Source organism: Lepidochelys kempii, chromosome 2 (assembly GCF_965140285.1).
Source record: "Lepidochelys kempii isolate rLepKem1 chromosome 2, rLepKem1.hap1, whole genome shotgun sequence".
NCBI classification, from domain to species: Eukaryota; Metazoa; Chordata; order Testudines; family Cheloniidae; genus Lepidochelys; species Lepidochelys kempii.
This window is the reverse complement of record NC_136381.1, coordinates 167,523,824-167,543,086: the sequence shown is the minus strand read 5'-3', so window position 1 is coordinate 167,543,086 and position 19,263 is coordinate 167,523,824. Positions and strand designations below refer to the sequence as shown.

Here is a 19,263-nt window from a genome sequence, read left to right as displayed (position 1 = left end):
AGTAAACAAGGTTTTTAAAGTGTTTAAGAAGCTTCATTTAAAATTAAATTAAAATGCAGAGCCCCCCCAACCGGTGGCCAGGACCCGAGCAGCGTGAGTGCCACTGAAAATTAGTTTGTGTGCCGCCTTTGGCACGTGTGCCATAGGTTGCCTACCCCTGGCTTATGTAGATGCTATGGTGTACACAAGAAAGGGCTCTAAAAGGGAACTAGCAAATCCTTTACAATGGGTATTTCCATCCTTCGGTCTCCCATTTAAACCACCCCCCCAAAAAAAACCCAAACAAACGTACAAAGCATCTTAATTTTAAATTCTGCCCGGTTAGGAAGTGGCATGTTTCAGACCTACTTAGTGTCAGAAATAAGAATGTTTAGCTGCTTAGTCTGATTGACAGAGTGTCAGATGCTACTTGCATCTGAGTTCTCTGGACCCAAAAAGCAGACAGCCTCTTAGCTAGTCACAGTTCGAATGTTTTGGTGTTGTGACTCCAATTTAGATCCTTCCATAGCCAATAAAAGCAACTTTGCTCTAGAGGAGTTTAACCATTTGTGGATGGTAGTAAAGTCAGCTTTCTAATGTAATCATAAGAAAGTTTCACAGCTTAAAAGAAGAGTCTTTCAGAAACATGGAACAAAGCACTAATATCTACTAAATGAATGCAAGGTTTGAAAGTAAGGAACACAGTTTAGCTTACAAGTATTCTTATGTAATCCCACTAATCAGTGATCTGATTCACCACTACCTTGCATCTTCTCTAGGCATTTCTGTCTGTGCGAAGCAGTTATATAATGCTACCAGATCAGAACAGTAGCATCACTCCTGGTTTCCATATAAATGTAACTACACAAATTCCAAGGCATTAGAGAATCTCAACCCAACTTAGTCTCTGGATTCTACCCTATAACTCCAATTCTCAGCTTTTAGGTTGCAACTGGGATGAGGGAAAAGGGGTCTGAATCAGAGTGCTGGGGACAGAACTATTTCTTCATTCCAAGAGAAGATACACTAGCCTCTTGCTTCTTTAGGCAGAGTTTTCCATGTTGAAAAAATACAGAACTGATCAAAACTCTCCCTTGCACATATCCAAGAGGAGTCTTCCCCACTCTCCATCAATGAACTGGCAACATTTGAGACAGCTCTAATATTTGGGTCCAGAAAAGGAGGGGAGGTCTTGAGCAACAAGTAAGAAGATGTGCTGATACTTAGCATCCCTCTCTCTCTGGATTTGCTGGATCCATCAATAGGGATCTCATATTGTACTTGGATTGTAAATTCAAGGCAAGGACTATCTTTGTTAAGAGAGGAATGTTGAATCTCCACAGAAGACTTGCTTTGTGTAATCTGGAGAAAGAAAGCCAATGTCTTGCTTCAAACCTGTCCAAGGTTTTTTATGGATTTTCAGGGAAGCTGGGGCAAGATCCCAGGCCAGATCCTCTGGAAGGGGAAAAAGGATTGTGCAGACAAAGCTTGTTACCTGTGCCCTGCCCCCAGAACCTGTATCTTCTTGAAGTGTATTATAGAATACTGGGTCCTCTTTCAAAACTGTTCTATTACTTTGCAGCAGTCCTGTCTTTGCTAGTAGTCTCCACTCTGTATAGATCCTTTTCTCCATGGCATTTCTAGGTCTGGAGAGAGAGTTCTGTCCAGGATTGTAAAATGAAGGATTGACACAATCCCTTCATGTACATTACTCCCCACCACCACACCCCCGTTGCTACATGATTCTGCATTCAATGGGTTTAGACAACTAACCAACAGACATACCACACACAACATCTCATTATTCCCCAAGTATTGCTGAGCTGATCAGAACTACTGAGCACCACTTAGAGAAACTTTCAACCCAAATTTCACCAGAGTGGCTCAGGGAAGCAGCCAAGCCTTTTGGTATTGCCCATTATTAGTTTCAGGAGATTGAACGCAGCCCTTCCAGAGAAAAGCACATGGGTACAGCAGTGTTTGACCAGAACTCACCTTTTGAGCACTCAGGCCTTTTCTTCCAGTCTCCTTTCAAAAGTATTCATTATTATCAGAAGCCATTTTTGTCCCACAATGCCCATCTTGACTGCTCTGATCAGTTGTTTGAATGCCCCTGCCCAGCAGCCAGGTACACAACCATCCGCCCATCCCCCTTAGGAGTCCTGGGAATTTTTGAAATTCCATTTCCTGTTGGCTCAGTGTGGAGGGGTCTCATTGCATCTTCCCTGGTGGCTATGGTGGCTTATCACAGCAAATGCTCTCCGTCTTGGACCACTGCGGAGCTGCTGGATCTGATCAGTATATGGGGAGAGGAGGCTGTGCGGTCCCAGGTTTGCTTGAGCCATAGGAATTTTGATACCCATGGGCAGATTTCTCGAGGCTTGTGTGACAAGGGTATGATTGGAACACACTGCAGCGCAGATTGAACAGAAAGGAGCTGAGGTAGGCGTACCATAAGGCAAGGGAGGCAAATTGCCGCTCAGGTGCTACACCTAAGACCTGCCAGTTCTATAAGAAGCTGGAAGCTATCTTCGGTGGCAACCCCACCTCCACAAGTCCCGTGGTTACTTTGGCGGGCCTGGAGGTGTCAGAAAGAGGACCTAACCTGGAGGATGAACTCATTGATGAGGAGGTGGAGTTCAACAACGATGTGGAGCTCCTGGCAGACTCGCCTGGTGGGGCAAGCACTGTTCACCACTCTGGAGATGTCTAGCCAGTCTCAGCAGTTGCACTCCAGCGAGCAAGAAGCAGGAGAGGAGACGCCTGGTAAGTGGCTGTGGTTTGTGTAGTGCGGAGGTGGGGACAGGGTATAGAAATGTACAGAAATGGCTGTGTTTCTCTGAGCTGGACGTTTCCCTGTGTAGCTAATTAGTACGACGGAATATGGTGTTGATGCACACCGAGATCTCAAGAATCCTCCAGAGAGAGATCTCCAGGAAAGTTTCCTGGAGGTTCTCAGCAATCCTCTGCCTAAGGTTCCTTGGCAGAGCTCCTTTGTTCCTTCCCCCATTGTAGTAAACTTTACCGCACCATTCAGCAATCACTTGTGCATGGACCAAAGCAGCACACAGGTGAGCAGCATAGGGACCAGGGCGGAAGCCACAAGCATGTAGTAGATGTACCCTCACTTCCATGCTTACCCTCAGCAGTGAGACATCGGCTAGAGTGACCCCCTGCCTGTGGAAACTTTTTTTCCCTAGTCAGCTGCACTGCAACCTTTGCAGAGTGCTTTTCTCCCCATGCGGAGCCCCACTTCCCCCCTCCCCCTCAACACTCACCATGCTTTGGGTGTTTGCGGAGATGTGTCCTTGCCAAGAGTCAGTGAGAAAGTGATTGTTATGTTACAAAAGGTGTATTTTACCGAAATGTTTCAATGCTCTGTGTGAACTTAATCATTCTTCTGCGGGGTGGATAAAAATCAACGATGTAAATAAAAAAAAAATCTGATTTTTTTGAGGAAAAAAGCAATCTTAATTAAAACTATTCTAGTTCAAAGATGTCTCATCATGGAATAAGGATTATAAATTCAAATTCTATAGTATGAGACAATATATTCATGTAATGTTTAAGAAAAGTTTTGTAAAGGAGTTCCAATTGTTCATGGATTAGGAACCCAATCTTATGGGATTCCACAGGTTTCTGTATAGATTATTTAGGTTAATCTTTCTATCTACCCAATGGGACTCAGTGCTCAGTCTAGAAGATACTATCAGAGATGCTTAGTTTTGCAGTTGTCAAACGGTGGATTTGTGTCTCCAGAGGTAACATGCTTGTTAACAGCAAAAATGTTTTAAAATACATAAATATATAGAGGTGAGAAATAACAGACTTCAACTCTATTGTTTCTCTGCAAATTTTGTACACAGAGTCAATCCCTTATCTTTCTCTAGAAGTGCAAAGTTCAATGAATAGAAGATTGCTGGGGGTGGAATAGATCTGGACAAGAAGAAGCCTGGAGATAAATGTGAGAAGGGAGGGACAGGCAGTAGAAACAAAAGTGAAACTGAGCAGCATATTCCAGAAGTCTTGAGGTCTTTCTGAGTGTAGTCTTCATTGGTTTGAGATCTACCATACTATTCTATCACTAGAAGGGAAAACTATAATGGCAGCAGGCTGTAAAAGAGACCCAGTTTGGGAATAAGAACCATTCAAGAAATACATGTTTGCTGATGATGTTTTAAAGAAAGTCACACCAGTGAACTGGTGGAAGTCACTTAAGCACTTGGATTCAGAGACTGTTGACGTGATAATCTCACCTTTTAACAGCAGTAGCTTCCTCTGCCCATGTAGAAAGAATACTTTGTTCTTTTGAACTAATTCATTAAATCAATCCCAATAAATTAAGAAATGGTTTGGGACTTGAAAAAGCAAGAAAGCTTGTTTTTCTTTTCCAGATTATGAACAAACAGGAAAATGAAGGTGAAGACAACAGTTAGCTGCAGACGCCAATATTTTAAGTTTCTCATGTTGACCTGGTTGACACAGTCGATTTAATTTGTTTGTTTTAAATATTTCATTTAACTATTTTACTTAAAAAACAACTTTAACAAAAACAAACCTGATTTTAAAAAACTTGAATGTTTAACTAAATTCAAAAATTCATATGCTTGTTTTGTTAAAATATTATAGGTCTGCTGTTGAAGAAAAATAATCCAGTTGTTTAGTTAAATAAAACAATTTAAATTTCTGTCTGGTGATGTCCTCTTAATACAGCATGGCAAGAAAATCCTCCAAATATTAATGATTAACCTGTTGATTTTGGAGATATTTATGAAAACATTGGGAAGTGAACTATCTGCGTCAATTACCTTTGGTAAATGAAAACCAAACAATCATTCATTTTCTGATATAGCTGTAAATCTAATGTGAAAAGTTTTTAAAATAAAGCACTTCAAAAATGTAAGCGCTTCTAAATATGAAACCTACATCTATCTGAGTTGTGAAGAATATGTATTAAGGTTATACCAACCAACAAGAATGCACGTTTACGTAGAAATCCAGGATTAAATAAATAGAGTCTTCCTGACTAAAAGAAAAGGAGTACTTGTGGCACCTTAGAGACTAACCAATTTATTTGAGCATGAGCTTTTGTGAGCTGAGCTGTACCTCACGAAAGCTCATGCTCAAATAAATTGGTTAGTCTCAAAGGTGCCACAAGTACTCCTTTTCTTTTTGCAAATACAGACTAACACGGCTGTTACTCTGAAATCTTCCTGACTAGTAATTTAAATCAATTTGATTTAAATCAAATCCACACTGTCCTCCTGTGCATCGTTTCTTCTATTTCAGCAGATATGGCCTTGAAGGACACCGCACACACACCGGCCAAGTGTCTCCGCCAGATAAGAAAGCGCCCAAGATGGAGCAAAGACAACGTGTTCCAGGAGATACTGCACTTCTCCAATGCAGAGAAAAAAGAACACAAGGAGTGGAAGGAAGCTGAAAGGCTGGACAGAAGAGAAAAATCAGGAGTCTGTTAAGGACACTACTGAGCAGCATCTGCATTTGCTCCTCCATGACATCCGAAGTCCTTAATAAGGCTACAGACTGAGCAAATGCGTGCCTGCCCTCCCCTGCAGCACATTCAGAACTCTTTTCTGTACCCCTCCTCCAAAAAACCTCTCTGTCTGCATAGACCTTTCCACTTTCCAGGACTTCTCCGTTTCCCCTTCACTCCACCCCCTTGAACAATTTTCAAAATGATAGCTGGACCTATACAGTTCTGAAAGTCTGCCCTTCCCTGCTACCTCCTTTCTCACCAAGCGGAAGCATGAGTGTGTTTCTTGTGCCATAAAAGCAAAGTTTTTGAACGGTAACTCATCTTTATTTGTTTCCTACAAATACATATACAGGCAGTTTAATCATTTGCTTACTGGAATGTAAGGCATCAAATGTCACCATTGCTTCCTAGGAAAACTACACGTAATGTAACATTGGCGCACCAATCACGGAGATACACATTACTGGTTCTCCTTTTCAAAGTGTTGCCTCCAAGCCTCCCTGATCTGAATTTCCCCCCTCTGGGCCCCTCTGATAGCTCTAGTCTCTGGCTGCTCAAAATCCAACACTCCACCCCTGAGCAAACCTTTCACCCTTAGCTTCACAAAGATTATGCAACGTACACCACATGGCTATGACCATGGGAATATTGTCCTCACTGAGGTCTAACCTGCCATAAATGTATCGCCAGTGCACCCTGAATCTGCCAAAGGCACGTTCCACTGTCATCCAGCACCTACTCAGCCTGTTGTTGAACCACTCCTTACTGCTGTCCAGATTTCCCATGGAAGGTTTCATGAGTTGTAAGAGGTATGCCAGGTCTCCCAGGATAACTACGAGCATTTCAAAATATTGGAATGTGTGCACCATCTATCGCCGCTCCACAGCTAGGGAAACCCATTTCTACAAAGCCGTCTGCTATTTCTCACACATTTCCCAGAGTCACGGTCCTTTGTATCCCTTCTCATAAAAATGCCAAGGCGCAGAGCAAATGAGGACCAGTGAAAAATGCCATTGGGGGACAGGGGGAAATACAAATAACAAAAAATCCACCAAATTTGTTTCCAACAATACTTAATGCAGTTTTTCCTCCAAGAACTAAATTGCTTTCATTGCTCTAAGATCTAGATACCACTATAACCATTAGATCCTCAACAGCACAGAACGTAGAATGCTCTCGGATCAAGAGTCCAATGATGTACTGAGCTAGCATACACAAGACTGAGGCTAGAGGCAGACTCCATACAGTAACACTGAAGCCTAGAAGAAAGCCCTACTGCCTTTCACTATCAAATAAGATTTTCAATTAAGCAAGACTAAAGGATGGACTACACGGGCAATTTACAGGGCTGCAACTTTCTGGCTCATGGGGTGTGAAAAAACACCCCCGAGTGCAGCAAGTTGCAGCCCTGTAAATTGCCAGAGTAGACAGTGCACCAGCTACGCCCCTTGTGGAGGTGGGTTTTTTAGAGTGCTGGGAGAGCTCTCTCCCATCACCGCAACTACACAAGCCACATTAAAGAGCTGCTGCGGCAGAGCTTTAGCATTGCCAGTGTAGACTAGCACTTAGGCACTGTTCTCTGCTCTGTCATTCACATATGACCATGGACAACGGCATCTGAGGGATGATCCTTGGTGAAGTAACTTGAAAACCTAAGGATGCAAGTAACTATTATTTCCAGTGGTGTCAATCTATTTGAAAATGTGTTGAATCCGTCACATTATAACAGGTTTTAAAATTTCACTGAGTTTAAATTTTTCCACTTTTTTGTGCATGCTAGACATTTTTGTTTATCCACCACACTGTGTGGCAACCCTGGAATTCCCTGCTGGTCAAAATGCCACCGTAACGCAGGACATGACAAACAAACATTTATTCCAAAGTGACATCTTTGGTTTAGGAGTGACTGAAGTCTTAGATGTTAGTTACCTGCCTCACAAGTAGGATGTTTACCATACGTGCGGTCTGAATACTTGTTTTTAACTTGATACTTGTACATTTCTAATGTTTCCTAAACATTTAAGAGGAAATGAGGCAACAGTCACCTCAAAGAAGTTATCCTGTTCCAATCTGTGGAAGTTTTCAAGCAGTTCAGGAGACAAAAAGAGGCTCCAGAAGTCAAATGGAGACACTACTCAGACAAAAACAAGATGACAGTATTTGGCACCTTATTTTTCGGAAGCAACCTGCTCTGAGTCAAGGTCTACTTATCCTCTTAATATCCCCCCACCACACCCCCAAACAATAAGCTTTTATTACTTCTTAGCCCTATTTCACACTGTAGAGTCACACTTGTAGTCAAGTTAAATTATCTTCCATCACTGGGAGAAGAACAAAGTCCATTCCATAACATAAATTTAAGTGTTACCCTTCTCTTACTCTCCCCCAACCCTCTTCCAGTTTCTTTCCTGCTGCTGCAAGAGATCACATGACCAGGGGAGACAGCGAAGCTAGTTGCACAAAGCTGTCAAATTGCACAAAACTGATTGTAAGGGAAAGTCTCTAGTCTATCTAGTCACCTTAGATGTTATAACAGGCAAAATAAAAATCAAACAGAAGTGTGATTTTAAATCAGTGCTCATTTAAATTACAACTCCAGGGTCAAATTAAGTTTCATATCTTCAGTGTACCCATGCTACAACCCTGAGCTAACAGTAAAGCAGTGATCTGGCCTACAGCATATTTTCTACTGGAAGTATGGCAAGGAGAAAACTTGGGGAGACTTAGCAGTTCTGGAATTTGAAGATGGCCATCTTTACTTATGATATAAGAAAGATTAAATCAGAGAAGGGCACGTTGACCATAACCATCCATCAGCACTTATTAGAACTTCATTTTCAGTTTATTATAGTAGGACACAAATCTATAGCTGGGGTCAGTTCCTGAAGTAGAGCCTCAAGACTGCTATGTATCAGCTGATGCAATCAAGGTCTCTTTACTACCTGAAAACAATTAAAAAAAAAAAATTCTAAACACAAACTGAAGAGACTGTATTGAGAAGGTACTCCTGTGACCTAGTCTGTATTTCAAACATCAGCATCTTCTACAGAGATGATAAAGGAATCAACAGAAGGATACAGCTTGAAGAATATATTCAAGAACTTCCAATGACTTCCGTGTTGCGATAAGTTGAAACTGCATGTCCGCTGAAGTGCTATAGACAGTCAACCTTCCCGATTGGATGTGAGAGTAGGATTCAAAAAAAGACAGACACCTCAGAACATTCAATTTTGGAATTACAGAAGAATGTTAAAAATTGGCTGGATAACCAAAATCACAAATGAGGAGGTGAAAAGGATGAACTTTAAGAGAACACAATTACTGCAGACCCTAAGCAGAAGAATAACTTTCTGCTGGCCTATTGCTCATAGATTGCAGAGCAACCTGATTCCAGCACTTTTACTATCAGGCAAGATCACAGGCAAGTCAGAAAGAGGGAGAGAGCCAGCTACATCAATCATCAGATGGACTAATATCCACAGGAAAGCGAATGCTTTACTTTCTGTCAAATGTGGGAGATGTTGACCGCAACCTTCCAACCTCCATAATGGAGGCCTCACTTGAGGAGAGAATGCATTCTCCATGCAACAGACTTTCTTGCTGCAATGTGAATATATTACTTTTCATTGAAGTTTAGCAGCTCCTTTAAGTCCAAATTAGCTGAATGCCCCTCAACTAACCAGGGTTTTAAAGGTAAAACACATTAGACGCAAGTTAACTATCTTTGAAGTGTTCTCTCATTAGATACCACTGGTACACCCTGGCTTGCTTGAGGTCTAATAATGCATTGTTATGGTACTAAGTAATACAGCTTGCATTAAGAGTTTTGGTACTTCACAATAATGCCTTCTGGGAACAGCCAGTGGGGGAGGAGGGGGCACGACACTGTTCAGACAAATAATTTTGACTCCCATTTTTCTCCCTTCAAGCTTCCAACACACAGTTACTCTGAGGGCCCATTCAGCATTACTTTACTGGGCATATGTCATGGGTTGTATTTACCCCGCGCTGGCCCAGAAACCAAGGGGTTAATGCAGGTGCTGCAGTCCAATGCTGACTGGCAGCCTCAAAGCGCCTGGGAAGACAAAAGGGCTGGGAAGCAGAGGCGTGGGGCCACTGCCAGAGGAGCAAGCAGGGTGGAAAAGGGAAGCAGCTCAGAGACAGCGCCCTGAGAAGGAATGACTAGGCCAACAGGCTGAAAAGCCTACAGAAATCTGGGAAGATAGGGAGTAGCTCAGGGCACAGCTGGTGTCATAGAGTCCTGAATCTGCTTGTCGGGCTTCATGGCCCTGAACTGGACCCCGGTGGAGTTGGCAGGCCTGGGTTCCCCTAGCAATCTCCAGAGAAACTTATCAGCTGAGTGGGTTTCCAGACCTCCTGGACACCAGGGCCAGCTGACCCCACAAGAAATAAGGGGGCAACCCACACATAGCAGTGGGAGTCAGGCAAGGGGAGCAGACTAACTACCTCAGCAGACTGAGTAAGCTCTAGTGCAATGCTCTGCCTGGCCAGAGGAGGTGCTGTAGTACTGACTCGCCAGCCCACTGCAGAGTTATATTTGGGCTTAAACATTCCAGTCCAAGTGTCTATACAGGCATGCACACAGAAAGGGGAGCTATGCAGTGTACCATGTGATAGGTAACTGCCTTTCAATTCTCAGACACTCAGCAATACCGTTGCTCTTTACAGAGCATGGCATATGCACCAATGAGTTCTTCGATGGCTGCAGAGTTTAAAGCGCAAGGGACAGTCCCCATCCACAGGTAGGGCACACCCATGCACTAGTAATGCTCTGAATCCGAGCAGCAGATTCTTTCCTCCTCTGACACCAGTCATCAAAATGTCTGATCCAGTCTACCTCGCAAAGACTCCTCGCTCCATCTACAAAAGCTGACTGCCAACCAGAGCGGTATTCTGCACTCCTTTCCCAGTCATCTACAGAGATTCCAAAGGCTACTAAATCATCTTTGCGAGCATCCTGAAATTTGCACAGCAATCTGCCTCTTTTTCCCTAGGCCCTTCACGAGCTTCAGAGCACAGCACACGCTTCGGGATCCTGTAATCCAGCATTCACTCGACAAATCCAAGCCACCCAAGTCTTTTCTCACTAATCATTGTTCCCATAAATACCAGCATGATTTAACACTTCAACATTTCTCACCCTGTCATCTTATTTGAAGAATTTTACACAAGCATCTGATATGAAAACTGTTTAGTCTTTGAGTATGTTTGGTGTAAGTCATCCATGTTTCTGAGCCATAGAGAAGAGTGGATAAAACCTCTCAAATACAGATTTTCACTTGAGTTGACAATTTGTTGTTGTTCCAGGCTGTCTTGCAAAAGACAGAATTTTCTGGCTGCTTTGATATGAATAAGCTCAGCATCAAAATCTACATTGCTGGTAACAGTAGAGCCCAGATAGCAAAATTTATCAACATCTAGACAAAATACCATCTAAGGTGATATCTGGAACTGTTTCTGAAGAGCCTTGGTACATGATAAGTCCTCAAGCTTATTGCTAGCATAAAAATTTTTGCATGAATCAGAAAACTTGTTGTAGGGCATCAATGCTACGATCCACAAGGGCTGCATCATCTGTAAACAATAGGCCCCTTGCGATGGGCTCTCCTTCCTCTTTGTTTTAGCTCTGAACCTTGAAAAATAGAGGGTGAGATGACTGGACATGAAAGGCCTGAGAAATCCTAGTCTCTTTATGACCAGCTGGCTTTGTAATGACCACCACCAGTTTTTCCTCCATTTGTAGGAAGAGAAACAATTGAACGATTTTATTGTAGGCCACAATTATATGCATGTCCAACTTTGCCAAGACTAAAAGTTTAGTACGGCACCACATTCTTCAATCCTGCTGATACAGCATTTGGCAGAAGCAGCCCTATCTTATAATGCCATGAGAAAGTTACCTGAACCACAACCCTGTTGTACTTTGCAGTTTCATCATACTAAACATTTGATCTCTACCTACCATATAGGCTGCACACCTCTAGTGTCAGCTGAACTATTCTTTGGAATTGCTCCTTTGCCTTTAAAGCTTTGGTCTCACAAGTTTTTTATCCAACTTGACAGCAAGGATTTCAAAGCTTTTCCTGATCAGAATACAGAACAAGTGCAGTTCTCTTCCTGTAATATTCAGCCCAGTTTCAGTATCGCTATAAGGATTTTGCTTTAGGAGCTTAATTTTAGGCTCCTTTTTTGGAGGGAAGCCTTGACTTTGCTGTTTCTGCCTTACTGTTCTTCCTATATATTCACACAGTGACCATTTGATTTATCTGAGATGCTTTGGTATCAGAAGGAGGATGGAAGAACTATTTCCCCAATATGTGAAATAGTGTTGATATTTAGGCTTTATACCTCACACAAAATTCAAGTCTGCTGCTTGCTGGAAGCCTTCTAGGATATTCTGTCACCCAAGGAAGCAGCACATTTGACAGGATCTGAACTCCCTCTACATAGGCAAGAGAAGGGGTGTTAGGAAGACAGGAAGGAAGGAAGGAGGCTAAAAATTAGAATATGTACCCCGTTACACACATTTTAGAAGACTGGACAAACTCTCACTAAGGCCGATCCTGTCTAAACTGCCACCCATACCACACTACAGAGGGCGTAAGCGGCAAGTAACATTTGATCTCTTCTGTTGCTACAGCTGAGCTTTTAGCCCTCCTTCTCAACTCTCATAAAGCTTTCAAGCAAACAAAATGGGGCTCAAGTGAGATATTGCTTAACTGTCCAGGGCTGTTGTCTATAGCAGTTTGTTAGAACATCCTGCTAAATAAAAAGAGTGAAAGCCTCTGATTCGCAAAAAAGTCAAATACAATCATCACTGTCCTATTGTTTCTGATCAGTTTTAAAAGCCAGGTAGTTTGCCCCCTAGAAAGGCCACGACTATGGATAGGTCTAAACTACAGCTAGAAGCTTACTTCCCAGAAGAGCTAGTCACCCGCTAGCTCTGCTTGGAGCTAGTATTCTAAATATAGCACATTAGTCAAACAGGTTGGGACAGCCTCCCAAGTACATACCCAGGGTATCTGGGTGGGTTGGTATGTGGGCAGCTAGCCTGAGCCCTCCTCCCGCCCCCCCCCCCCCCACCTGTGGAACCACAAGCATACACTGCTATTTTTAGCATGCCAGCTCAAGCAGAGCTAACACATGTCTACCTGCTCTGGGAAGCATGCTTCTAGCTGTAGTGTCACTATTTTCAGACAACTAGAAGTCGAACAACCAGAAAGCAGAGTAAAATTCAGAACTAAGGGCAAATCGGCCTCAACTTTTTTAAATGTACTTATTTGTCTGTTTCATGATTTCCTGGTGCTAAGAAATTCGGTACCTTTGTTAGAAGACAAGACAAATCCAGTATATGGACACGATAGTTCCTGAGTTCTTGCAGGGAGGGTTTTTTAAAGCCACTCTTCATAAAGAGATTGAGACAGATCCTCCATCAAAACAGTGTGCAACTGCAGGTCTTGTGTAGTTTAGGCCCCGCAGGCAAGATCTGGGTGTGTCAATCTGGTAGATAAACTCAGCAGCTGTCTAACTCTCCACAAAATAGCCAGGGGGAGGAAGCATAAAGATCCTTCACAGCCTTTAGCCTAATGGTTAGGGTGCTCACCCAGGATGTGGGAGACCCTGGTTCAATTCCTCCCAGTGAGAAAAAGTGATTTGAACAGGGATCTGCCAACCTTAGAGATGAGCACCCTACCCACTGAACTACAGAATATTCTGATGTAGGTCTGTCTCTACTGCTCTTGTTGAAAAGTAGAATATTAACTAATTAAATTGAACCAGAGAGAGAATCACACTATAGTCTAATGGGTGGAGCACTCACCGGGGAGATTGAAATCCCTTCTCATCAGGCAGAGGAAAAAACTGAACTGGGGTCTCCTACATCCTGGGTGAGTATCCTAACCACAGGACTAAGGTTATGAAGGACATCCTCCTCCTCCATCACCATTTTGTACAGAGTAAGGCACCTAAGGTGCCTGACTCAAGGAAAGGGGTTCCCAGCTGTGGGCTGCAAGCAGAGATAGCACTGAACTCCACGAGAAGGGTATGGTAAGGACATACCCTTCTTATCAGCAGTGCCTACTGGCAGTGCCTCACCTAGCATGAGGCCTTTTGAGGATCACATTCTAAGGTGCCTATTTCTCCCCAGGCTTTGTACAGGCAGCCTAGGCACATACTGAGGCTTTGCCGATCCCATTAATTTTCCATGCACCGAGAAGTTAAGCATTGCAACACCCCTTGTCACCAGACCATCATCTCTCCTCACAGATGTGCTGCATCTGAATCCTGCCATTGGGAAGTCTGTGTTCAAATGCTACTTCCATTGGCCATATGCAAAGTGAGCACAAAATGCCATAGAGTTACAGCCGGGGAAAAAAGCAGTCTGACCCACTGAGAAGTTGCTTATTGATACAAGAACAATTGGTCTAGAAAATGCAAAGTCTTAGTTATGACAAAGAAACCCTTTCACTTCTCAGGCGATGCTGGTAATATTAACAGTAATGCAAAAGAATCACTCAATGCACAAGGCACTTCTAGTTTGCTAGGAGATGGGAGTAGAACATATAGTAAAAACCAATTAGCGCCAAGGCCCCCCTAAATGGATTTTATTAGCAACATAGAGTTGAGCTAGAACAGAGATCAAATACCCAGTGATACTTTTCTGAAAGGCAGTAATCATAAGGCTAAAGACAACAGGAGTTTCCCTTGCACAGTGTACTAAGCTTCTGAAATTTTAGCTTTTTACAAGTTTACAATCTATGCATATATTTTGACATAAAGGAATGACTGATTCCTCTTCTGGAATAATGTTCAAGAAATTAAAATGTTACCAGTTTAGTAAGCGAGACCATCAGAGTATTTAGCCTCAGTCCCCATTCCCTTTTCCCCTTCCCAAAGGTTTAGTTAGGAGTAAAGGGTAGTTTTGGTGTGTGAATCTTAAAAGTTCAATAGCTTGGTTGAGATTAGTTTCTGAACATTTTAGAGATGAAGTCAATAAGTTGCCTGAATTCTGACTTTTGCCCTTCACCTCTGGAATGTTTCAGAAACCAGTAACACTGACATTTTTAGTAGAATAGCTAGAAGTTAAGCATTTTATATGCACTAAGTAAAGCATAAAAGAAAGAGTTAAGTCATCCATCTGGTAAGGTTAAGGGGGAAAAAAGAGGGACTACAAAAGGTAGAGGAGGAGTGGAATAACGAGGCTTTGAAGCACCCAATTCTTTGCCAGCAATCAAAGAGTTGTCATATAAGAAATATTTCGAGCAAGCTGCAAGACAGATTTCTGGATACTCCATGTGATTCAGTCCAATTGCTACTTCCCAATGAAAAACACATTTAAGTTTTGAAGTTAGGCAAAATGTCATCTTAATTGCTCCAGGAGAGGAGATATTCTCTCTCACAAACACAGCGAGGTTCAGGGCAAGAGTTTCAGGTTTTTGTACAGTGATAGCAATCAGCACTTAAAAATTATCTAGAAGCTATTTAATGGGTTGATTTTTTTTTTTGAAAGCGCCACTAATTTGTGTGTGTTGTGAAACAACGAAGAAAATTATAAGTGCCATTCTTAAAACTGCTAAGGCTGCAACTAAGATGGCAAAAAAATAGAGTCCCTAGATTATGGGCAACAGAGACCCTATTACATTACCGAACAGCACTGCATTTTCTCATCATGGTGATGTAATGGAAAGTGATATTGCAGAAGACTGCAGCATCATTCACTCCTGACTCAGTTACAGCCCTCAGCAACCACAAGCTCATATTCATAACATGCCCTCAACACTACCCATCTTTACGTTAGTCTTTTGGCATCTGTGTCCCCTACTCCTACAGGACAGGAGTACTTTGGTCAGTCTATTCAGCAAATCAGCTGAAGTATGACAACCGCAACTGTTGCTTTGTAAGAAAGTTTCATCCAAGCCTGTCAAAGCTTTGGATCTCAGGCTCCTTTTGCTCTCACTGGACGGCTGAGCATTTCCTCCATGGCATGCTCAATACAGCCTGCCAGAAAAGTTTGATTTCCTATTTTTTCCTGCTGAGAACTAGTAGAAACTGGCATTGATTTAGGTTGGGAAGAATCAGATGCCAGTTTACCAGTAGTTTAAGTAAACATATGTTTACTATTACCTCGTTCATCATGACCTACTTGTGTGGAGTTGCCTTTTTGGAACTAGTTCATGTTTACTGACTCTGGTCTCTGAACAAAGCTGAAACATTAAAATTTACTGTAACTGAGAGAGCCATTGTATCAGTACCCTGCTTGAAAAGTTAGGGCCATAGGCTTCTGAGACATAAATGGATACACAAAGCAAAGACAACCACCACATTCGGTTTCTCAGGTAAAGCTGCAAACTGAGTAGAGCAACTGGGTCTCCTGGGCCACAGTTAACCCTAGCATGCTGGATAGGCAAGCATAAGCAATATAAATGACCCTCCGACATCACCACAAAAAAGTTCTCTTCAAACAGAAAGGAGGTGCCAGCTGGTCCTTTGAAGAGCTGTATCTGCTCAGACTTGTCCCCAACAGTCAAGAGGGGACATCTCATCCTGCATTTTAAGATACCTAAAGAGTAAGTCTGAAGCAAGCTACTGCAATAATAAGATATGACTGGAAGGATCATATTGCATTTCCCCATTAGAAATTTCATAGGGTCAGACAGTTCAAATTTCAAAAGAATAGTTTCTCTGCTTTTCCTAGCTTGGGTGCTGATGGGAAAGAAATTCTTATGGGAGAAAAATCTTTATTTTTTTACATTGAAAACCCGTTCATGCATCCTTGTAATAAATTAACAGAGGGATAAAACAGAAATGCCAAGAAGTTAATACAGCAACACTACCACACCCCATTAAGTTATACAACATTACCAAATGGTCTTTAAAAATGTTTACTCAGTCTAATTTCAAGTAAACATTTTAAAGTAAAGGAATCAAGTTTACAGCAGTTCTTATATCCAGTGATAGCTTTACCTAGACAAGTCAAATGACTGAGTACATCCAGAGTCCTGCAAGTGCAAGTTAGTACAACCCCTTAAAGCCCTCCGGTGTTCCATTCCCTTGTATGACTGACAAGGGAGCTTTGCTTTGCATTCACAGTTAGGCACAACCACCTCAATATATACATATCTAGATTTGTGGTGTCTAAGGGGAAAACCTCAGTGAAGCTGGTTGTGGCTCCCAGCCTAGAGAGGCTCTGCAGTATACCAGCTGCTAACAGTCTCCAATTGGACATCGGCTAGCTGGGGATTGTCAAATAACATCCTCCCCCTCCCAACCAGTGTTGCAAAGGCTGCTGGAAGAGATGGCACATGGCCTAGCTATACCATCTCTATGCCAGCTGGCGACTCCCCATCTTGGAAGAAACCTTCAGCTAGGGAGATTCAGCTACTTTTAGCCTTTACTCGCCAGTGGACTGCAATTCAGGATCTGGCCCACAGTTCACAGGAAGACCTACAGAGATTCTTGTTAGATTCAAAGTCATTTAAGTATGTGTGACACAGGGTTGCAAATGTGCTTTACATATGACTATACCAGCTGTGTTCTAGGAACAGAACTGAAATACAGATATCCATTTTACATTTAGGTAATGCTTTCAAAATAAATACAAAAACACTACTGAAAGCAAGTCACGCCTGGGTTAGAGGTTGGAAGCAAACATGCACAACAGTAGGGGAGAGGATATTTTGACTGACAAAAAACCAAGGAAACTCACTAGAACATCCAGCCAAAGCAAACAAGATCTACTTTAAGAACAAAGAGTGCAAATGAAGTACAATATTAGCGGGTGGGGAGGAGGGAAGAAACAATAAACTTCAGGCATGCGTAGGGGTTTGCTTCCATACACTATCATTCAGAACAGATGTTACCAAACATTACTTTTTAGTCTGTTCGCTGTGTGTGTTGTGCAGCATATTTAAAAACTAGATTGAGCCAAGCAAGTTTTGATATAAAAGTTTATTCATTAGACTACAACTGTACATCTGGAGACCAAAGGCAAGTGAAAGAGGAATATGCTTCTTGAACAGTCACATCTCTTCCATTCAGACCTTGCTAAGGAAATTATGTGCATGTTCTGAGCATTCTGGATATCTCTTCACTCCTCTTCCCCCTATCTAAATGAACTGAACTGAAGCAGCAGTCAGGGCTGTTATTTACACCATTTAATGTTGCAGGCACACTTTCTTCTTCCACTCAGGTTGTCTAATCTCCATACTTTTTTTTTTTTTTTTTAAATAAAACGTGTCCTCATAACTCACTCGTCTTAATCCTGGGATTACCCTTGTTGCCCTTCTCTGTACCTTTGAGTGCTGTAAGTGCAACTAGCCCATGAATTTAACAATAAGTCAAACTGAAATCTTATAACTGCTTACTGATCCCATCTCCTACAAAAGCTTTGTTCAAAAAGATCACTCAAGCACCTCTGTGAAGCGATACAATTTCACTTGACTATTAAATTCAATTTTAGAAATCCAACATTCCACTCCCACCCTCTTCATGGTGCCAATTGTTGTTTCTCACTTTACAAGAGTAAAATCATGAACAAGTACAGAATTGCTCTGTGAACCTTGATCAGTATTCCTTTGACATACCAGCAACATATGTTCCCAGTTCAACAAATCAAAACATTTTACACAAAACACCACTGCAGATAGAGTGGTGCTCCCAACTGCTGAATCAGCACTTTCCATACTACTTCTAAAATAAAATGTTATGTGGATTTTAAGGGGGGGAAAAGTAGGATGGGGGCTGGCAGTTTAAATCCGCAGCAAAAGAGATTTTGCAACAGTGCATCTGCCAAACCAATTAACTGCAGACTTTCTTTTATAAGATGATACAGTTCAGGTCCCAGTCTGAAAAATCGCAAACGACGTATAGAAAGGGAGTCCATGTAGAACAGCTTTCTGCTGCTCTACCTCCAATCATGAGTCGGAGGTGGGGGAGGGCAAGAGGAAAGAAGGTAAAAACCTCTCTCTCCAACCCAAGTCTTATTTTACAATAACAGGTTACAAGAAGCTACCCAATATTACCCAGAAGCCAACAAAATGCTGTCCCGCAACAATGTTCAAATATTCCCCTTACTCCCAAATACTTGTTTTGTCAGCTACCTTCACAGATTTGCAAAACGGAAAAGAAGGAAGGTGGCAGCATCCAGGAGTGGCACTTTTGTGAGCTGTCCTTTGCCTCACTCTTCTTGCCAAAAGAGAAAAAATGCAAGGAATAGGATTTCAGACCTAAACTTTTAATACCTCTAGGAAAAGCATAGGAAAAGAAACAGTTTAGCTTTCCTAAGACCCTGTAAAACAGCTGCAATTCCAGATAAATACTTAGAAAGTACAAGCCAGTAAGTACAGCACCCCCGAGATCTGGTGCAAGTGGAAGATCAAGCTGGGAAAAGAACCACGTTCACAGATGGATTAAGAGCATGGATCTTAGTCCTCAGAGTAGCAGCCGTGTAAGTCTGTATCCGCAAAAAGAGCAGGAGGACTTGTGGCACCTTAGAGACTAACCAATTTATCTGAGCATAAGCTTTCGTGAGCAACAGCTCACTTTTGCTTAAATAAATTGGTTAGTCTCTAAGGTGCCACAAGTCCTCCTGCTCTTTTTGCAGACCTTAGCCTGTGGCTCAAGATCCCCTCTGATCGCTGCAGTCCCAGCCTCCTCCCCTCAAACACACTTTTCTTTAGGGCTTGAAAGGATCTCACATCTGACAACGAAATGGTTCAAATACGCGCACAGACTCAATGACTCCCCCAAGGGGCTAATAAAGGTCC

At 42.3% G+C, this 19,263-nt stretch overlaps 1 protein-coding gene across 4 annotated transcripts in view; it reads right to left on the bottom strand.

The window, feature by feature from the left end:
* GRB10 (growth factor receptor bound protein 10) overlaps positions 1-19,263 on the bottom strand; it is a 263,673-nt gene that overhangs the window by 180,686 nt on the left and 63,724 nt on the right. The window lies entirely within an intron of this gene.